Source organism: Melozone crissalis, unplaced genomic scaffold (assembly GCF_028551555.1).
Source record: "Melozone crissalis strain CALT ecotype California unplaced genomic scaffold, PUWL_Pcris_2 ptg000083l_1, whole genome shotgun sequence".
NCBI lineage: Eukaryota > Metazoa > Chordata > Aves > Passeriformes > Passerellidae > Melozone > Melozone crissalis.
In genome coordinates, this window is record NW_026535860.1 from 2,673,793 (window position 1) to 2,691,803 (window position 18,011).

The window sequence follows — 18,011 nt, forward strand, 5'->3', positions numbered from 1 at the left end:
CTCTGTCCCTGTGGGAATCAGCACAGTGCCTGTCTTTCAAAGAGAGGGACCAATGAGAGGCTTTGGAGTTTCCTGAAAGGAAGAAAACCCAGGGACAGAAAGCACCATTTCTAGAGCACTGGCAGGGCAAAAATCCCAACAAGATAAAGAAACCTGTATAAATGGATGAGTGGGATTGTGGGCCAGGTTTGCCTGTGATGGCCGGGTCCTGCACATGACTGCTGGGTAGCAGATGGTCCCATTGCTTCTCTTTCTGGGTCTTTTTAGGACCCAGAGCAATCCCAATTGAGCCTGTGAAGCACTGAGGTTTGAAAGTAATGGTTCACTGTTCTTTGTCTTTTTGTTTTTTGTTTTTTGGTGGTTTTTTTGTTTATTTGTTTTGTTTGGTTTTGTACTGTTTTTGGTTTTTTTTTTGTTTTGTTTGTTTTCTTTTTTTTTTGTTTTTGTATTTTTTTTGTTTGTTTTTTTGGGTTTTTTTGTGAACAGCATCCATTTGTAACATCAGTCGAGGCTGCATCCACCCTGGCACCTCTCATCATCTCAGTGAAGAGGAAGATGGAGAAGCAAACAGTGCTATAATCATATCAGGACCATTTTCTCCATAGCCATCTTAGAGTAGGATTATAGAGTAGGATTGTAGAGTGGGATTTAGAGTAGGATTATGTGGAGAAAAGACAAAAGACTCTGCACAATCCCATGTGAATCAAGGAGAAGCCATTTATTGTGCTTCTAAACACAGTTTATAATTACTTCCTATCCTACAGGTTTCTATAGTCATGCATTGTTTGTTTGGTTGCTGCACTTTGTCCACACATCTCTTGACTGGTAGCTCTATTTTGTCCTGAGGCAAGCATGCATCTTTTTCTTAATCTAATTGGTAGATGCTGTAAGGGTCATTTTATTTGGGTTGCTACTCCTTTGTCTGTCAGCAACTCTTCTGCTTCTTCTTTCTGCTCGCAACATCACCTTTTTATCCACAAAGTTGAATGCAGCTTTATTAAAAACCTGACCTAGTCCTAGAAGTTTAATTAGTTTAGTTAGCTCCAGAAGGTTAGGCTGGTTGATTTAGTACCTGTCCATTTTTCTGTAAATACCCCCCACAGGATTATAGAGTAGGATTGTAAATAAATAAAGTTTCTGAAACTAACTCATCTGGAAGAATCCTTTCTTTCTCACCCTGTGAAGAAGCTGAGCATTTCCTTCTGCCTTGTCAGCTGTCTCTTAAAGGTGCAAATGGCTTCTTTGGTGTTGTGAAAAGTACATATTACAGGATAGGCACTTCACAGGTATTAAAATGAATATATATATATATATAAATTAATATACTATATGTGTTATGTTGTCTTAGTTAGTAGTACTGTATTTTTTTGAGTAGTGTGCTGTGTTGTGGTGTGATGTCATGGTTTGCCTCAGATACCCCAGGTTCCTCCCTGATAATTCCCTGCCAGGTGTGTCAATCATCCCTCCTTTCCACACCCTGACAGCCCTGCTGAGCGCTGTCTGTCAATCCTGGCATTCCAGAAGGGCGTCAAGTGACTGGCAGAATTTAAAAGATGCCCTCCCCTCCTGGAAGGACATTGGGCCATCCAGGTGTCCTCTGTCCCTTGAGACTTCCCCGCCCTGTACCTGGTTGGTGGTCCCCGTGTTCCTTCCCTCCCCCTCTGCCCCAGGTAAAAGGGCGAGCAAACCATGCGGTTGGGAGTTCTCCTGGAGCTTGTTCTGGATCCAGAGGCCTGTGGGCCAGGAATAAAGCTCTGGATCGAAACCCTCCATCAGAACCAACTCCTTTCCTTCACCTCACCGTAAAGCTTCTCCACCAAAGGTAAACCTGAGCTCCTGCATGCCTGGACTTGCCTCCAAGTGCCCAGCTGCAGCATCCAGCTAGCCAAAAGTGTCTCTGGGGTAAAATTCCACAGTTGCCACTATTTGGTCAAGCAGCAAAGGCCAGACAAGCTCACGTACGTCCCGTCCGGCTATATTGATAATTATTTCAGTGGTAAATATAGTTTTAGGTTATTACGTTATGTAAAATAGAAACTACGTGATGTAGGATGCTTTTTTAACTAGCTCAAGAAAGGGATGGGATAATCAAGAAATTCTTTGCCCAGAGATAACAGCAACAGGACATCTAAAGCCACAAGAGAAGAATTCTTGTGTCTTTATTGGAAAAGACCAACTTTCTTCCACCTCCTTCCCGACTCTGAGGAGCCAACAGGATTAACAAGTAGAACTTGACAATAACCCGAGAACACCCTTTGTTTGAAAACAGTTTATGCATCATGTATGAGATATATGAATATGCGAAAGACTATTGCCTTTAAGGGTTAATCCTTTGTTAGCCTGTGTGCTTTTGGGGCATAATTGCCCAGGAGGCACCAGGACTGTCTGTATGTCTTTGTTTATATTGTCCTTTACTGTTCTAACTCTGATTGTCCAAATTCTTATTGCTCTAACTTTTATTACTATCTTAATAACAATTTTATTGCTATTAAACTGTTAAAATTTAAAAGGAAGGGATTACTGTTTTTCACAGTGTGCTTTGAAAGTCGGGAAGACCCTTCGTTCATCATCTCCAGAGCACACTGTCTATGGCCAGCACATTGGCCCATTTTGGTACATCTGTGACACTTCTAGTTGAGGCAGAAAGGGCAATGGCATTTGAAGGCAAAAACAAAGGAAGAATGAGGCAGCCCAAACATCTTGTGCAGATGCAGGCCTTCAGCTGTGACTGGAGAGGATTTGGGTTCCTGCCGCTTGGATTTGGATCCCTAAATGCAATAATATCTTTGGCTGGAGGAGAGCCTTGCTCAAGTGAGAAAGCAGAAAGATCAGGGAGGGTGCTCGGGAAGGTCTCCTGTGGTGCAGAGCTGTCAGCGCCTGTGAGGTGAGAGCGGGCCCGGCCTTGCCCGGGCTGGAGCCCCAGCGGAGCCCCGGCAGAGGCCGGAGCAGCCTGAGCCCCGGCAGAGGCAGGCTGGAAGGAGGCCCTTGGAGCTGCAAGAGGCAGCAGCCGGGCCCTGGGTGCCTCTTGCTGGGAGCGGGTGAATCCTCTGCTCTCAGAGCCCAGGTGGCAGCTGGCTGCTGCCGAGGGGAAGCGCATCCGTGCTGGGCACAGCCCAGCCTGGAGGCATTGGCCGTCTGGAGTGTGCCTAGGAGCAGGGAAAGGCCAAGGGCAGCCGCGGGCCGCTGGGCTGGCTGAGGATTCCTCCTCTTCTGCCGGCTGCCCTGCAACTCCTGGCAAAGGCCAGCAGTGTGTGCAGCACTCTGGGCACCGGGGCAGGGAGCCGGGCTGCTCGGCAGGCTGGAGCACAGGGCAGCTCCTTCAGGCTCGGCACTTGTGCCAGGGAAGTGAGGCCAGCGTGAGGCAGGGACAGCTTGGCAGGGCACATCTGCAGGAGCCAGCGCCTCACACAGCTCTGAGAGGAAGCACCTGCAATCCTGCAGTTCTGCACTGAGCCAGAGCAAAGGTGTGAGATGCAGAGTGTTTGGCAGAAATATTCAGGCCCACCAGGCCAGCCTGCTTTGTGCTCTCTGGTGCGCAGCAAGCGCCGTGCAATGCAGCTCTGAGCTGCTGGGAGAGAGGCAGTCGGGGATGTGCCTGAGGTGAGTCAAGGGGTTAGCTGAAAATGTAATTAGGATAATTGAAAAGTGCAGATGAGTGGAGGGGCCAGCTGGGAATAGAATTGGGATAGTAGAAGATTGCATGTTTTAGTTAAGATCTTCAAATGAGGTAAGAAGCTAAGTTAGTAATACAGAAATCATGTACCTTAGTTAAAGAGTACCAAATATATTAGGAACGTAAAGCTAGGAGTGACAGGGATAGAGGAAGCAATTGTGAAGAAGCAGAAACCATAGAAATACCTTGCCTTAAGAATAATTGAACAGTTAGGAGACGCTTGGACCATGAGCAGCAGGTCAAAAGGTCTTGCCAACAGGCCATAGGAGAAGAGCTCACCATGAGGAAGACGGCTTTCTTCCTCCCATACAACCACTCCCTCATTTCAAAATCCCACCAAACCAGTTAAGGGAGTACAATTGCACAGCTGTAATAGATATTCAGCTGATAAAAATGAGAAGCAGGCAGGTAATAATTATGTATTATGGGTCCTTAGAAACCTAATGTAAAACCTTTTCTGTAGAAATAGAGAGCAGGAGTCTGCAACTCCTTGCACGCATCTTTGGAAACTAGTTCACATGTGACCAGGGGTGCAATAAATACCCTTCTTTTCTACTGTAATTAGTTGAAGAGCCATCTGTCCGTGCTTCAAGGGTTATGTTGGAGTAGTGAACTGATTTGCAAGGGAGCAGAAGAGTTTCAGCAGGCAATTTTTGGAAGAGATGGAAGCCTCTTGTGACTGAAGGGAAAGCCATTTGGAATGGAGAAATGATCCCAAAGTCCATACAATTGTATCTTTATGTCTGAATTTAAATCAGAATTATTATAGACAGCTTCATGCAATTTGTCTACAAATTTATCAGTCTCCATTCTTTCTTTGATGAATTTCTGTAAAAGACTTAGTGTGTAACCCATCTGGAAGTGCAAGAAGAGCATTATATGCTAGTTGTTGGCTCATCTGTAAGACTTGATCAATGCTCTTAGCCTGGGCAGTGACAGTAGCCCAGGGCCCCTTGCCAAGTTACTGTTGTGCTGTTAAACCAAACAGAGGATCACCCTGCACTCTAGGTCTTGCTGCTTCTTGAGCACACTTTTCCTCGCAGATTTTATGAAACATCACCTGCTGATGGGGTGGCATTATTCATCTTATTAGGGTATGCACATCAGCTGGAATGAATGTGTTAGATGGAAAAATATACTGCAGAAGTGACTGTGCAAGTTGGGATTTTCAACTAAATTGTGAAATTGCTGCTCTCAACTTTTTGAAAATCTTCCAATCGAAAGGTTTTCAAACTCTACTTGCGGCATTAGTTACTACAGGAAAAGCTTCTACATCATTGAAGAGAAAAGTCCCTTCTACAATAACTTCTGCAATAACTTTTTTCTACTTTCGTTTCTCTTTTGTGGAGATAAAGCTTGGCCTGCAATTCATCAAAAAGCATTGGGAGGACTGTGCTATTTTGGGAAATTGACACTGTTTGCCCCTGGCATTCAACAGATGCTTGACACCAGGCACAAATTCCAACGTCCAAAATGTAGGTGCATTTTTAGGCTCAGACTGCAAGGATAATGTAGAATTGTGGAATTGGCCTTCAGTTAAATTGGCATCACTTTTTACACCAGTTTTAGCTTCATCAAAGGCCCTTACATAATTCAAACGATTGGCTTGTTGGACAGGAAAACAAATTAGCATTACATTTGCAATACTGAATGAGCTCACCACTGATGTAGGCAGCATACGCCACGCTGTGTTACAGAATAGGCTGCCATAGATTTATTGTTGCTAGCACAAGGAGATGGGTGTGAAGATTTTGAAGGGATGTGTTGCTTGAATCTCTCTGACCGCTCTGAATCTATTCACAAGAAACTGTCATGGCTTAAGGAGAATATGAAAAAGCTGACAGTTGTTTAGAATTCTTTTGATGAGTGGCTAAAATCCTGGTGAATAACAGACTGGCTCAAGGACTTAGTATGCTTTGGTATTAGGAATTCTTGGCCATGTAATTAAAAAATAATTCTACGTATTCTTGGCTATGTCTTCTTTATTCAATTCTGCTTATAGTGCCTTGCTTGCTATGCTGTGTGCAGAAAGTAATTGTCCATGCTTTTAAAACAGTCTGGCTTGTGCAAAAACAAAACCAGGGACTGTTGAGAGATTTTTGCAGATTGAGGAGGTTTTGTTAGACAATAGACATATTCATCTGATGTCCAATCCAGCCTGCTTGCACTAATGGAAAATGGTCACGTACACAAGGAATGAATTATGGACATATTCAGAAATGGGGTCGGTATATCCTTGAAAGAGATACAAGAAGAAGAATCATCAGGACTCAGCAAGTTTGTCAGCAAGCTTGGGAAAGTCATGGGTGGGCCAGACGACCCCAGCAAAATGCGTGAAAAATCAGGTGATCCAATCAGCATTCTGATTAAGACGTGTGAACAGCCAGGATTAACCAACCATGTCTTAGCTAGAGGCACGTAGACAGTAAAGATTTATTATAAACAGAATCTTTTTAGGGACAATAGATTTGGCTTCACTGGATCATGTTGGTCATGGTGTGTTGTCCCTGAACCTCCGTGCCCTGCAAAAGCTTTGCTCTTCAGAGCCAGTTTTGAATGAACAGAACATAATATCCAGCATAAACCAAACAACGACTGAGGATACAAGCATCATAATGTCACCCTAGGACACACGTAAACTCCTGGGTCTCGTGGCGTTTTCCCTGAGCAGAACAGGCCAGGGCTTGGCCGGAGCCCAATCCTCAGTTTGGAGGGTTTCCCCTAAAACATCCTACAAGCCTCTATTCATGTCAGTCGGGAAAATTTATTTAAATGATACCTTTCTTGCAGGTAACTACACAAGATTATGTGAAAGTCTCCAAAGCAGCTGGTTTGGTGTTAAACTGCTGGCAGAAGCATCTGGGTCATCTATTTTTAGCCAATGAAAACTGATGGTGTCAGTCACATAATGCCCAGGGTTTGTCCTGTAAGCCAGCTCTGGCTGAGGGCTGCTACTCAGGCCTGAGCACATCAGCAGCTGAAGTGACCACAACTGGGAATGGCAAAAACACCCACTGGGACTGGCCCAGAGGCCCTGGGACTCCCTGGCATGGATCACCTCAGGAGACAGGATTTCAGGGAGCCCAAAGGACTTTTGGGAGAGCTGCTGCAGAGACAGAGGGAATGGCACAGCTGAATCCCTTGCCTGGGCACCCTTCTGCTGTGGGGCTGCTGAGGGAGGAGGAACAGCAGGTACCCATGGCCACCCCAAACCAGGGCCCCGTGGGCAACACGGCCCCGACCGGGGCTGCGGGACCCCATCCCTGGGATGAGTCAGGAGCTGCAGAGCTGGGAGTGCTCAGCTAGAGCCGCTGAGCCTTCAGCAGCCCCACACGGCCAGAGCGTGAGCCCAGTGGGGAGTGGGCACTGACAGGGACTGTGGGACCTGAACCAAGGCCCAGCCCCACTGAGAGCAGCTGTGCTGGACATGCTGCAGCTCCAGGAACAGCTGGAGTCCCAGGCAGCCAATGGGTGCCACCACGGACGTTCCTTTCTTTATCCTCAGAAAGGCCACTGGGAAGCTGGGGAAGTGTCAATGAAAGGAGTAGGGATGGTGGGAGCTGTGGAACAGCACTGACAGGAGAAACCCAAACTCTCCTGAGAAGGGAGGGCAGAAATCCCTGGTATCCAGCATCCTGCCAGAGAAACCCATTCCCAGAATTACCAACACAAAACCATCCTCCAATTCTCTGGATTGTGCTGCTCCTCACCCACTGACACCTCCCCACCAGAGTGAAGCTCTGAAGTGGGATTGATGGAGGAAAGCTGAGCCCTGAGCCGTGCCAGGGTCAGTGCCAGGAGCATCCCCTGGCGCTGTTTGACAGCGCCTCTGCAAGAACCGGGGATGCAAACAGGACAAACCTGAGCCTCTCCCACCATCAGATACCTCAGAGCTTACACAGCAACACGGCCGTGGCTCTCCCGAACTGGATTTAGGAATGGCACACCTACTGCAGCCATTGGATCCAGATGTGCCCAGATTCATTTGGGACTCCTGCTTTTGGTGTCTCTGCCTCCTCTCCCTGCCCCAAGGAGGCTCCTCTCTCCCCTCTCTCTGCCCTGACAAGACAGTCACACAAATAAAGACGTGGGATTGCCGGGTGCTGAGGGCTTGTAGAAGGAGCCTTCTCCAGGTCTGGCCTGTTTCCAAAACCCACACAGTGTTCTGCAGCAAGGAAACTCCTTGTTCACCCTCTCCAAGGGTGTCAAACTCAGCAAGAGATTCCTGACAGCCTGTCCAGCTGGGAGAGCTCCTGTGTCTCCATATCAGGAGGCAAAATCGAACACAGGAACCATGGGGGGACTGAGCTTGTGGCATGGGGACATCTGCATTTATTTCCCAGTGACAAACAAAAATGTGGAATGGTGCCAGAGCTTGTTCTGATCTACATCAACCTTTGATAAACATCCCTCGTCCTGACAGCGACTCCTCTGCAGCTGCTCTGGGAGACCTGGGTTGAGTGCAAAAAGAGGAGATTGCAGTGGTGCTGAGGTGCTTGAGGGGGCCCATTTCAATGCTCTGCTGAAGTCCAAGGACATTGTATTTCCCCAGGGAGCAATGTCCCTTTCTGGCACTCACTGCCCATGAGGGACATTGTTCAGTTGCTGCCCTTGGGTGGGTTCCAGCCACAGGGAGAGGAAGGAGGAGATGATCCCACCCATGGCTGCTGCTGGGTCCAGACAATTGGTGAGATAAAGCTGAGCCAGAACCTCAGCATCTCTCCCAAAATCACAGAATCACAGAATGGCTTGGCTTGAAAGAGACCTTAAAGTTCATCTCATTCCACCCCCTTCCATGGGCAGGGACACCTTCCATTATCCCAAGCTGCTCCAAGCTCTGTCCAGCCTGGCCTTGGACACTGCCAGGGATCCAGGGGCAGCCACAGCTTCTCTGGGCAGCTTCTCTGATCTCTGCCCAGGTGAGCAGGGACAGGACCCAAGGGAACGGCTGGAGCTGGGCCAGGGCAGGGCTGGGCTGGGGATCAGCAAAAGCTTCTTCCCCCAGAGGGGGCTCGGGAACTGTCCAGGCTCCCCAGGGAATGGGCACAGCCCCGAGGCTGCCAGAACTCCAGAGGCCTTTGGACACCGCTCCCAGGGTGCTCAGGCTGCGATTGTTGGGGGATCTGTGCAGGGCCAGGGGCTGGACTGGCTGATCCCAATGGGCCCCTGCCTGCCCAGCCCCTTGTGCAATTCTAACCCTTTGGCTCAGCCTTTGTGCCTCCTCGAGGCGCTGGCAGAGCTGGGTGGGACAGGGCAGGAGCGGGGCAGCCCCAGCGTTGCCCTGTGTGTGACACCCCAGCAGTGACAGCCCCAGTGTTGCCCTGTGTGTAACACCCCAGCGGTGACAGCCCCAGCGTTCCTGTGTGTGACACCCCAGCGGTGACAGCCCCAGCGTTCCTGTGTGTGACACCCCAGTGGTGACAGCCCCAGCGTTCCTGTGTGTGACACCCCAGTGGTGACAGCCCCAGTGTTCCCTCCCTGCAGTCGCTCAAGGGAAGCATCCAGAGCCGCGTCCAGTCCATGGAACTGAGTGGCCACTGCCCACCCCGGCCTGGGCTGATGTGGATTCCTCTGCACACACCTCGGGGAAGGTCCCCATGGCCACTGCACAGTGCCACAGACAAGTGTCAGACACAGTCACAGAACTCTGCTCAAAGCTGACAGGGGGAGTTCATTAAAAAAGAAAGCAAAAAAACAAAGAAAACTAATAAAAACCAAACTAAACCATACCAAAAAAACCCCAAAACCATCACCTAAACAAGAAAAAAATACCAAGAACAAGAAAGCAACCGAGAAAAAATCCCAAAATCCAAAAAGCAAACAAACAAATCAAAACAAAGAACAAAAAACCAATCCAAACAAACAAAAAAAAACCAAAAAAAACAAGAACAAGAGAACTCCCCCCAGCAGAGCTGTTCCATCCTTCACTTGTCACACCTGTACCCACACAAGACCACAGGCTGCAAAAAATGGGGGTTCATTGGGCACATTTGCAGGAGAAGCAGGTTTAGGACAGGCTCTGAGCAGAACTGTTCTCAGCTGAGCCAAAAAGGCCCCTTAGGCATCTGCAGGGCCATTGGAAATGCAGAGCCCCAGCCCACAGGGCAGAAAAGGGCTCTGAGTTCCCCTCCCCTGACACAAAATCCTGTTCCCAGGCTGCTTCAAACTCAGGATTCTGCTGGGGGACTATGCAGAGCTGAGAGTGGGCTCTGGCTTCTCCGTGTTGCGTGTCCTAAAGCTGTCTGGGAGAAGGAATGTTGGGTCAGCTCCGCTGGCGCAATCCCTCCTGGCACAGGGCTCAGCCCCAGGAAGGGCTTTGCGTGCCGAGGCTTTGCTGCAGGCAAGGAAAGGTCCTGGCTCAGGGTCACCTTTGCTGCTCAGCCAGAGCCCCGAGTGCCCCAGCAGAGAATGGCAGCACTGCCACGGGCAACCATCACCATTGCATGGACACCATCACCAGGGCCCTGTTGCTATGGTCAGTTTCCAGGGCAACCATCCCCACCTCCCTGTTGCTATGGTCAGCTTCAATGGTAACAATCCCCAGCCCCCTGTTGCTATGGTCAGTTTCTATGGCAGCTCCATGGAGACCTCATGCCAGGGGTGGTTGCCATGGACACCAGCTCAGGCCTGCAGCCACAGCCCGTTGCCATGGCAACCATTGGCAGCCCCCATCCCCAGGCTCACGGGATCCCAGAACCACAGAATTGGCTGAGCTGGGGGGGACCCATCAGGATCCTCCAGTCCAACTGCTGGCCCTGCACAGGACACCCCAACAATGCCAGCCTGGGCCTGGCAGCGCTGTCCAAACGCTGCTGGAGCTCAGAGAGCCCTGGAGCTGGGACCCTTCCCTGGGGAGCCTGGGCAGGGCCCCAGCAGCCTCTGGGCAAAAACCTTTTCCTGACATCCAACCTGAGCCTGCCCCGACTCAGCTGCAGCCGTTCCCTCCACTCCTGTCCCTGGGCACCAGAGGGAAGAGGTTCCCACAGCCCCAGCCAGGGACCCGCTCCCAAGGCTGTTGCCATGGCCACCAGGGCTGGGACCAGCTGGGATGCTCGGTTTCCATGGGCCGGGGTTCAGGAATGGGATTCCCCAATTTCCTGCTCCTGCTAAAACCTCGCTGCCCTCGCTGCCCTCCCGCCTCCCCTGGAAAGCACAAAAGGCAAAGGTCCCAGGCTGGGATAAGAACAATTTTTTGGGAACAGAAACGAGGTAAGGAACAAACAGAACAGAAGCAATATTGATAACAGAAGGGATAAATGAAACTGTTTACAGGGAAAACTAAAACACGACTCGCTGGGTCTTCCTGGCCACAATTTCCCCTGTCTGGAAAGGACACCCTTCTTCTCAGGGGGAGAGAGAGTCCCTTTTCTGCACCTGGAAATGTTCTGAGATGGGAGTGAATGTAATGACACAGCCATGGCAAGACCCTCATGTTTTTCAATGCCACATCATGATACTGGTAGAGGCAGGAAACGGGACAGGTGTCTTCCCAGCATGGATCATGGGGAACATGGATCACCAGGGATCTTCCCAATGTGGGTTCTCCCATGGGGGATGAAGCTGGAGTGGTACATAAAGCTGTTCCTGCATTTATGGCATTTGCAGGGCTTCCCTTACTGGTGGCTCCATTGGTGTCTGGCCAAGTTAGAGCTGGTGATGAAGCTCTTCCCACACGGGGGACACTCATAGGGCCTCTCCCCTGTGTGGATGCGCCGGTGGATGATGAGGGTGAAGTTGTGCTTGAAGCCCTTCCCACACCCAGGGCAGTGGAAGGGCCTCTCATCTGTGTGAATCCGCTGGTGGCGGAGGAGATGTGAGCTGGTCTGAAACCTCTTCCCACATGTGGTGCACTGGTAGGGCCTCTCCCCAGTGTGGATTCGTAGGTGGGTCACAAGGTTGGATCTGTAGCTGAAGCCCTTCCCACATTCCCCACACTCATAGGCCCATTCCCCAGTGTGGATCATCTGGTGGCTGATCAGGTGGTTGCTCTGCCTGAAGCTCTTCCCACACTGCAAGCACTTGTGGGGCTTCTCCCCATCATGAAGCTGCTCATGGACCACCAGCTCTGAACTCTGGCTGAAGCTCTGTCCACCTTCCTGCTCAGGGCGGCTCTTTCTTCTTCAGAGCACCCTGGGCTGGGTTTGGAGCCCCTCCTCATGGGGGATGTCTGAGGTTTTTCTTCCCTGTTGGATTCCTGTGTGTTAGAATCACTCAAAACAGCCTCTTTCACGAGGTTCTGCCATGTAGATTTTTCCTCCCTAGTCTCCATCCTCAGTTCCTTCCCTGGGGAAGGAAGGACAAGGACAGGATGGGATTTGGCTCCGTGCCAGAGGGAAGGGGAAGGAGATCCCCCCAGTGCATCCCCGGCAGCATGGCGTTGGCAGCAGGGTTGTCCTGCAGCTGGGGGCTGTGCTGGGCTGGGAGATAGAGCAGGAGAGAGGGGGAAATAGGAACTGACTTCCTCCTCACCTATCTGGGTGTCCCGGGGCTCCTTCCTCTTCCTCACAGCCTCCTTCTCCATCCAACCAAGGATTAGGAATGGGAAATCCTGTTCTGGGAAGAAAACAAAGGGTGCGCACATTTTCTTTTGTACTGGTTTGAAGGCAAACCTAGGGAGGGTCTAAACCAGAATTACAATTTAAAAGAAAACTAAGATCAAGGCAATGATACAGAAACACTGCCTTAAACTGACAGAGTCAGGATATAACCTGACACCCTGTTGTTCAGGGTGGTGGCAGCAGTCCCAGTAAATGGTGGCTGCAGTCCTGTTGGAGTGATGAACGTGATTCTGTCAAAGCAGTGATGCTGTAGAAGGGTCTGGTCTTCCTCTGGAGGTCCAGTGGTGGTTCTGGAGCTCTTGTCCTCTGGGAATCCAGTAGGCAAGCTGCTCCTGGTGTAGCAAAGTGTCAGCTTATATCCAGGTAGGAATGCTTGGATCCTCCCCCTGGGCGGAGAATCCCACAATGGGAGGATGGAATTTTATCAGTCCTGCAGTGACACTCAATGGCCCATTCACAGGAGATATCTCCCCTGGAGGGCGTTATCAGGGGTGAGTCATGGAAGAGATAAAGAACACTGCCCCATCTGTTTATAGCAGTTGATGAAGGTGGGTATTGAAAACATGCATTTGTTACATCTTGCATTGCAACCTGAAACAGTGGGGTAACCCCTGCTCAGGGGGTGAACACCACCCCCCTTACCCAAACTGGCTCAGCTGTAAAACCCCCACTCTGGGAAGGGCAAACACACACAGGGGACAATGTCACACTTGCCCTGCCCCAGGGGAGGGCTCTTTTTCCTGTCATTCCCTTCCTGTCCCCCCTTTTCTATCCCATTTACTGTTCAATAAAATTCATTTTGGGTTTGGTCTCATTATCACCTTAATTGGGGCAGAGGAATCTCTCTAACACTTTTCTTAACCAGACTCACCAGATTGTGAAATTCTGTTGGCACAGTGAGTTTAGGCACTGTTCTCTGACCCCAGGTGCCTTTGGCAACAGCATGGTTCCCTCCTCTAAGGAGGTTGTGGTTCTCTCTGGAGGAACTCTTTGAAACTGGGCTGCAGCTTCCTCTGAGTGACTTATGGGAGAACTGATGAGGTAAATCGCCTTTGTGGGCCCGGAGTGTAAAGAAAATATTTTGTTGTCCTTCTATTACAGCGACCTGATGAAGGTCTTCAGGGTAAGAGAAGTGGACAAGAATCTTGGTTCATGATCAGAAGGCTGGATTTATTGATATATGATATATAATACATTATAACTATACTAAAAGGAATAAAGAGAAAAGTTGCAGAGGCTTGCTAAGCTAAGAATAGAAAGAAAAGAATGAATAACAAAGTTCTGTGTCCAGCAGAAAGCAAGGACCAACTCTCCCGTGAGTGGTCAGCAAATCTAAACACTCACAGAAGACCAATCACAGATGCTCCTGTTACATTCCACATCAGCAAATTATTATTGTTTGCATTTTTCTTCTGGGGCCCCAGCTTCCCAGAAAGGACAAATCCTAAAAGAGAGGATTTTATGCAAAATGTCTGTGACATCCTTCCTTGAGATGTTTTTTAAAATCACAGGAGGAAAGGGAGCAAATGATACCAGCGAGACTGACAAGGTTCATTCACCCCATGGTGAGGAACACAAGGCTGCTAAAAGTCCTACAAGAAGCTCAGCTCAAGTAGCTAAATTCCCAAATAACTCCTGAATTCCCAGGCTTGAGTGCTTTGTGAAATGTGAGAATCATTTTTCTCTTCATCCCTGTCACCTTTGTGACAGCTACAAAGAGTTTACTTTCCTTTTAATGGTATCTGTATTGGGCTGAATTTACACTTTTATCAGAATGTGCTAGCAGCTGAGCTGGAGCTGTGCAGGAACCAGTGGAACTTGGAATTGCCACAAAATTGCTTGTACTGTCAGTTTATTAATGTTTGCGATTTGTTTGTCATCACATCTGACTTGTGGGAAAATCAAATATTCATCAAAGTGATTTATGCAGAGTCAAGTTTGATTTCTGCCAAATTATTTTGTCCAGTGCCCAGGGGATGCTCGAGGGGTCTCTGTGCCTCTCGCCCTGGGGGATGCTTGGCAGGGGTTTGGAGGGGTTGTCCCTGTCCCTGTCACCCCAGGCCATGGCCCAGGGGCTGTCCCTGTCCCTGTCACCCCAGGCCATTGCCCAGGGGCTGTCCCTGTCCCTGTCACCCCAGGCCATTCCTCCGGGGCTGTCCCTGTCCCTGTCACCCCAGGCCATTCCCCAGGGGGTCTCCATCATTTTCACCCCAGGGAATGCCTGGGGGGTTTCCCTCCCTCTCACCCCTGTGCCAGGGGGTGCTCGGGGCAGTCTCTGTCCCTTTCAGCGCAGGGGATGCTCGGGGGTCTCTGTCCCCTCACCCTGGGGGATGCTCGGTGAGTTTCCATCCCTCTGGCCTCAGGCAATGCCTGTGCAGGGCTGGGGACCAGGGGCTCTGTGTCCCTCTCACCGCTGAGGGTGCTCAGGGCTGGGGGGGCTCTCCGACCTTCTCACACCTGCGGAGGTCAGGGGGGGTCTCTGTCCCTCTCAGCCCTGCTGTGACCCCACCCAAACATCATTGGGGTCAGAGGGACAGAGACACCCCCAAACCCCCAGAAGGGCTGAACCTGGGATTTGGTTTGGGGCTGAGGATTTAGGAAGGGGCTGGAATTGGGGATGGGGTTGGAGTTGGGGCTGAGGTTTGGATTAGTGCTGGGATTGGGGTTAAGGCTGGACATGGGATTGGCTTTATGGCTGGGGTTGGGATTGGGTCTGGGGCTAGACAAGTCTGGCACTGGGATGAGATTAAATACAGAACTGTGAGTGTTTCTAAACATGGAGTGAGACTGAGACCAGGATCAGGGTCAGGTTTGGGACTGAGCTCACCCAGAGCAGGACAGGGAGGATGTCACTGCAGAATGTCCCTGGCATCATCCCAGCCCTCCTCAGGCACCTCCAAACATGGGGAGCAGCTGGGTGCCCCAAGATCCAGGTGCTCCCACGCTGCCTTTCAATACCAGGCGAGCATTTCCTGAGGGCAGCCCTGACTGTGACCCTTGGGGCTCTGGGATCAGCCCTCACATCCCTGTGAGAGCAGCAGCAGACAGGATGAGAGATTCCCCCGCCCCGTTTTTCCTGTGGAAGGGTGAAGTCCAGCTGCACTTTTCTTCTGGTGCCTCCTCCTCTCCTCAGCTGAGGATGTCAAACACCCCAGGAGCAGGAAAATCCCCATTCCCTCTTTCCTTGTGGCTGCAGCCTGGAACATCCACCCAGAATGAAGGACTTTCTGACAGCCCTGCTGAATGACACTGGCAAGAGGTTTGTGAGAAGGGGAAGAAATTGTATTTTGATAGTAAATAAAAGGTGCAAAATTATTCCTTTCTGTTATATTCCTTTTCAGTCAGTTTTGATCTGTTTTCAGAGTGCCACCTTCTCAGCTGACTGCGTTTGTGCCCTCCTTTCTCTCCTGCCTCTCTTTGTCTGCTCTGTTTCTCTCTCAGTGTCTCCCTTGACCCAGGGCAGCTCACACCAAAGACCGTGCCCGGATTTAATTCCCAATTCAGGAGCTACAACAACCATGGGGGAAGTTATGAAGGCTCGCAGTGAAATGCCACTGTAAGATCTTGCTCCACTTGGCTTTTGGCTCCTTCTTGACAGCTTTGCCCTCAAGGGCAGGAACATCTTTTCATAGCGGAGAACTGGAATTCCAGACCCTGGCAGTGTGTGCCGTGGATCCCAGAGGGGCATTCCCGAGGCTGCCAGGGTGCTGCTCCTGCCGTGCCTCCCAAGGAGCTTCTCTCCCAAGGGGAGAAGATCCAGCAGCTCTGTGGGCTCCCAGAGCACACAGCAAAGGTGGCTTTGATGGAAATTTTCCAGGGACTGGGGTGGGAAGGGACCCTGTCCATGGATTACGACCCCGCGAGGGAGAGACGCCTCTGCCCCAGTGAAGGAGCGAATGAGAGCGTGGGAACGCAACCGGCGATTATTGAACGTGGACTGAACGGAACAAGAAATGGGGACGAGAAAGGGAGAGAAAGAAATCCGGAAGAGGTCTCAGAGAACATAAAGAAATGGGAAAAGGTTCCCGCCTGGACGCCGCAGCTCCCAGGGACACCCGCCGGGCGTAGCGCCTTTGACAATTCCAGCCAATCAGAGGACGCGGTAAACAATTTCCAGCCAACCAGAGCTTATCTCGCCGATGACTCACAGGTTGCCAGGCGGATCCGCAGAGCCCGGCGGCCCCGGAGCGGAATTTGGGGCTCGGGCCGGGGGGACGGATCCGCCCCGGGGGGGTCCCCGAGCCCCTGCCCAGCCCTGGGGCCGATCGGGGGCTCCCCCACCCAGCAGCCGGTGCTGCGGGGCCGCGGGACAGAGCGGTGGGAAAGGGGGGTCCAGGCTGGCTGCGGAGGAAATGCGGGAGGAAGAGGAGGGAGAGGAGGAGCAGGAGCGGGAGCGGGAGAATCGCGGCGCTCGCAGCGCCCGCACGCTGAGCCAGCAGCACCCCCTGCCCCGGGAGCATCGCCCCCAGCCCCGAGCCGCAGGTGAGGGCGGAGGCCGAGCTCGACCCGGCTCCAGGCAGGGGTCTCCAGGAGGATTTTTTGGAGAGTGTTCGGAGCCGGCAGATCCCGGACTCGAGCCCCGGGTATCTCCGAGCTCCCCAAGAGGAGCTTTTTCGGGGGGAGAGGAGCCGCGATCGCCCCTCGGGAGGGTCCCGGGGGATCCACGTGGGGATGGCCCGGTACCGACGGGGCGGGACATTTGTTTTGGGGATCCCCGTTAGAGCCGGGGCTGAGGAACGGGGGACCCCCGGGGCGGAGAGAGGGGAAGGGGCGATACCGGAGCTGGGGGACGCCCGGCAGCCCGGAGATGAGGCGGGGACGGGACCCCCTGACCCTGACAGGGGCGTGTCCTGGGGTGACTTCATGATGCTCGTACCCCATCGGTCTGTTTAGCCCAGAAATGAGTTCTGCACCTTTAAGGCTGGTTCTGAGAGCGAAGGGGAGGAGGAAGAAGCCGCAGTTTGTTTTCAGAAACTGTACTCACTCCTCTACATTCCAGCTGCTGGATGGACAGAGAGCAGGACAGAGCTCTCCTTTGCTTTTAGTTAGTTTTTAGCTCGCTGAGGCAGAGAAGTTCCCTGGACTGTGGTTTTTCTTTTTCTTTGGAGCTGTTTAAATCTGCCCTGGATTGAACACCCAGAACACCACCGGCAGCTCCTCCGTGAAGCCCACTGGGAAGGGCCTGGGCTGAGGCATTTCCAGCGCTGGATGGACTGATAAGAGACTGATAAGGCACTGATAAGACACTGAGTGCACAGAGCTACAACCCAAGGAGGGACTTTCAGAGTTTGTCATCTATTTTGGAGCAGCAGGAGTTTTCATTGCTTAATATTGTTCAATTTTTGTGCTGGTGAATGCTTTGCCTGTAGAATAAAGTTTTTTTCCACTTTTCTGCCCGGAAATATTTTCCCGGACTGGCTGAGGGTGGGGCTGCTGAATCGGCATTCTAGAGGAAACTCCTTTTGGAGGGTTTCAACCGATTTTGCCTTAAACTAGGACAGGGTGGTGGAAAGAAAGGGGAACCCCAAGTGGCTGGACTGAGGGGAGGCTGGAGAGGGGGACCTTGGGACCCCAGAACCTTCCAGAATCCAAAAGCAGGACCCTGGAGAGGAGGGATCCCCAGGACCGATGGAATCCCCAGCAGCCCTGAGATGGGGGAGCAAGCATAACCCAAGAGGGATGAGACTGGAAATGGGAAACTCCTGGTGGCTTTTTTTTATTCACTCTTGATTTTTGGACATCAGGTGACTTCTAGAAATGGACATGGGTTGGAGGAGTCC